Genomic DNA, 4,604 nt, shown 5'->3' with positions numbered 1-4,604 from the left:
CCCAAGTTCGGTTTTAAGTATTAGACATTGAACAACATCACAACCTAAGCCTATTGCCACTTTCTGGGCGTTCCAGCTATACCCAGTTTAGTATTGAGATTATAATATTATTATTATATTGATTATAGGAAACAGTGATTGCAAGTTATACAAACCTCGAACCGACGTGCTACTGATTATCTACTAAACAGTGAGTTTCGTGACCCCAACTTCTAAACTGTTTTACGAACTTTTGGGGTGAAAAGCATGTTTGATTACATATACATACCTAAAACATATATTGATGTGAATTATCTAAGTGCTAACACATGAAAGTCCCCACGATCACAGTGATTAACTTCGAGCCGGTGGCTTGTGAATAGTACTATTGGTTTGACAAACCCAAACGGAATTGGCCTGGTTGTCGTGTCACATAGCGCCGTTTGCACATGACCATATTTATATAAACAGGCTATGTAGTGTTAGACATAGCTACCGGGGCATGTTGTGGGTGGAAACAGAGCCACAGTGGTTGATTGAGCATGAAAAATGGATGCACACAGCACATACAGTCAAGGCTTCACTGTAGCTTAGCATAATTACATCATTTACATACATACATACTTATATTATTATTACAAGTGTTAACTTATGAATATCCATAAATGTTTTCTTGAAACTCGTGAAACTCACCAACTCCAGTAGTTGACCCGTTTTAAACTGCTTTTCAGGATTATCAAAGTTGGAATAAGGTGATGTCGTGTTGTCTATTGTGGAACGTGCTCGATGCTATGTGAATAGATGCAAGGTTATTAGTACGAACAGAATAGTTTAACGAACATATTTTGTTGTAACACCTAGTTTGAACACAAAGATAAATCAATGTAATATAATATAAATTAGTTTGTAATGTTTCTTTATAAACAATGTTGTTGATACCAGATGTGTCTGTTACATTCCCGTTTTACGCTTCCGCATTGTGCTAGTCAGGGTGTGACAGAAGTTGGTATCAGAGCCATTGGTTATAATGGATTAGGTTATCCCTTATGGTACCTAAAATATAATCGTAGGCTCGATTAACTCTGGGAAAATAATTAAATAATCAATTAATATTATATACTGATGGATGCCGGGATGAACTTGTAGGGCAAGTGAGTTATTGTGGTCCGAAATATAATAACAGACTTGCTTGTACGAAGGAATTCTTGGAGAAGTCGCGGAATGTGTGGTTAGGTAAAAATGGCAACATATGTGTATAAAAGGTAATGGGTAAATATATATATATATGTAACATCCATACATGTTTATTTGGAATAAGGTGTATGAATACGTGTATGTACGATACTGTTGATGACGGTAAATTTTATTATGAATATTATATTCATTTATATTCAGTATTGATTTTAATAATAATTAAATTAAAATCTTAATAAAACTAATATTATATTCTAATATAATTAATAATAAATTTGGCTTAATTAATTAATCTCCTCGACAATAGTTACCGATAGCAATACATATTATTCTTATAACTAACCTTTGTGCAGAGTCATGTCAAGGAATAACGACTACGTACCGAAAGAAGAACCGGTAATCTCTGTTGAGGAGGATCCCGAGGAAGAATAAGAGGAGGAGGATCCAGAGGAGGAATCCGAGGAGGACCCAGAAGAGGAACCAGAGGAGGAGGAGGAAGAGGTGGAAGAAGAAGTTATTTGTAGAGAGCTACCCAGAAATGTGTCTGATCTGTCTGGCTACAGATGCGATAGTTATCCACCCAGGTCACCACGCACGGATCAAAACGAAGTTAACAATCAGTATCGTTCGCCTACTAGAGTAGCCAGTTCACCCACTCCACATATACACCTGTCGCCGACGACTTCAGCTACTGCACGAGTCCGACAGACTGCTCGTATTCGGGTAACCCCGATTGACCCTACCTCGATTCCATTCAGATCTACCCACTATCGGGGAGGACTTTCACGTCCTAGGGCAGATACTTCATCTTCCCGTTCGTTGAGTATACCTACTCCTCGCCCTGACCTCCCAACGCAGGAAACAACTCTTGGATGGCTGTCCTGACTGACCGTGTGATAGACCACTCGATAGCCATAGCTAACATTAACCAGGAAAGGAGGGACGTGACCCAGTGCTTATCGACGTTACATCAGATAGTACTGAACTTGCAGCAGTCAGATGCCTACCATCGTTGGTGTTTGGATAGGGTGACAGTTCGACTGTGGAACTGTTACTAGATGATCACGGTGTTGTTGTTTTTATGTTTGTGGTTAGTCTATCGTTTGTACGGATAAATGCAGAATGTTACAGATATGTGTACATGATCTTTTGATACTCCATGTATGTATATAGTAGTATGTTATGTTAACATGGGGCACAATTTTGTACATTATCACAAGCACTGACCCTTATAGGGTTAAGTCTAACAGTCACTTAGTGACAGATTTTGATATATACATGCAAGAACTGGCCTTTATCAGGCTAAGTATATGTACCTCTTAATATCAATGTACAGAACAATTTGTGAAATGTCAGTATGTTATCTGGTTTACCTGTACAACATTTATTGTGATTATTATTACACGGTTCTGTAGACTAGAATTAGTATTAATTGGCTTATATTTGTTTATCATTATAGAATGCCCCCAAAGAAATCAAATCCTATGACTGAGTCGGAAATAGCCGAGATGATTGCTCGGCAAATGCAGGCAGTGATCCCACTTATTGTAACACAAGTAACTACCGGTGTTAACGCAAATATACAAACAAACCAGCAACAAATCAATAATGCTCCCCCAACCAACACTGAAACAGACATAAATAATAATCCCCCACCTAATACAAATGCCCCTACCAATGCAAATAATCCCCCACCTGATGCAAATAATGTCAACAACAATAATCCCCCACCGAACCCAAACAATAACAATAACAACCCTAACCCCCCTCGAAGGGAATATTCGATTAAAAACTTTATGGCCTATAAACCGATCGATTTCAAAGGTATCGAAGGGCCAAACGAGCTGATTAAATGGATCGAAAAGACTGAATCTGTCCTTAATATCAGCAATTGTCCACCCGAAAACATTCTCAAGTATGTTGCTTCTACTTTTACAGATCATGCTTTGATGTGGTGGAACACTACAATTCAGATAAAAGGGCAAGATACAATTAACCGCATGACATGGGCTGAACTCAAAACATTGATGCTAGAACATTTTTACCCAAAGAATGAAATACTAAGGTTAGAACATGAACTTTGGAGTCTGGAAATGAAAGGAGCGGATTATCTGGGATACACGAACCGCTTCAATGAACTGGCTCGCTTAGTACCATGGTTAGTAACTCCTGAAGACAAACGAATTGAATGTTATGTTTGGGGTTTAGCCCCAGAAGTGAGGAGTTTGGTGAACTCCTTGGGGCATACATCGTTTGAAAATGCTGTGACCCAAGCCGGAATTGTGATTTTTGATTTGGTAAGAAGCGGAGTATTGAGAATGACCGGAGAATCAGTGGGTATGAAACAAACTGACTATGGAACGAGAGCACAAGGAGGACAATCAAGCAAACGTGCACGTCCGACAATTAGAAATTATGCCATAACTGGTTCCGATACAAAGCAAGACAGGTATAAGGGACCCTTGCCCAAGTGTGATAAATGTAATTACCATCATGTGGGAGAATGCAGACTACCGGTATGTCAGAAATGTGGAAGAACTGGGCATTATGCCCCTAATTGCAGAGCAGGTACAGAAATTGTGAACCGGTCAACTCAAACAACTCAACCTCGTCGTCCACCGCCACCCAGACCTCCGCCAATCCGCCAACAAACTTCAACCGCAGCAACCTACCGTGCCTGTTATGAATGCGACAGTACAGATCATATTAGAAGAAATTGCCCTAAGCTGAATCAAAGAATGGTTGCTAGACCGAACCAAGCATCGACTTCAAGTGCGCCTCTAGGACGCGTGTTCGTTATCGGGTCTGGAGATGCACGAAAAGACCCGAACGTAGTAACAGGTACATTCGTTGTTTCTAATCAACATGCTTCTGTATTATTTGATACGGGTGCCGATAGAAGCTTTGTTTCCACTAGTTTTGTATCCTTGGGTAATTTGCCAGTTAGTGAACTAACAAATCCCTATACTATAGAACTCGCTAACGGTAACTCTATAACTGTCAACCAAATAATCCAAAACTGTTCCATTAGTCTAAATAACCACTCGTTCTTTATTGACCTACTCCCGGTAAAGTTAGGAAGTTTTGATGTTATTGTTGGCATGGACTGGTTAACCAAGTATAAGGCGGAGATTGTGTGTAACGACAAGATGGTTAAAATTCTCCTTCTGGAAGGTGAAATCATTATGGTACAGGGTGAGAAGTCTGGTTCGATATTACCTCTCGTGTCTCATCTTAAAGTGTTCAAATGTTTACGCCAAGGTTGTGTGGAAATTTTGGCAAACTTGACTATAAAGAACCCTGATGAGAAACGCATAGAAGATATCCTCGTTGTACGTGAATACCCTGATTTCTTTCTCGATGATTTACCTGGATTACCACCGAACCGACAAGTTGAATTCCGTACAGACTTAATCCCAGGATCAGCCCCT

This window comes from Bidens hawaiensis, unplaced genomic scaffold (genome assembly GCF_021521415.1).
Source record: "Bidens hawaiensis isolate Kalapana, Puna unplaced genomic scaffold, B.hawaiensis_p1.1 tig00005189_1, whole genome shotgun sequence".
Classification (NCBI taxonomy): domain Eukaryota; kingdom Viridiplantae; phylum Streptophyta; class Magnoliopsida; order Asterales; family Asteraceae; genus Bidens; species Bidens hawaiensis.
Note: the sequence above shows the minus strand (reverse complement) of the source record.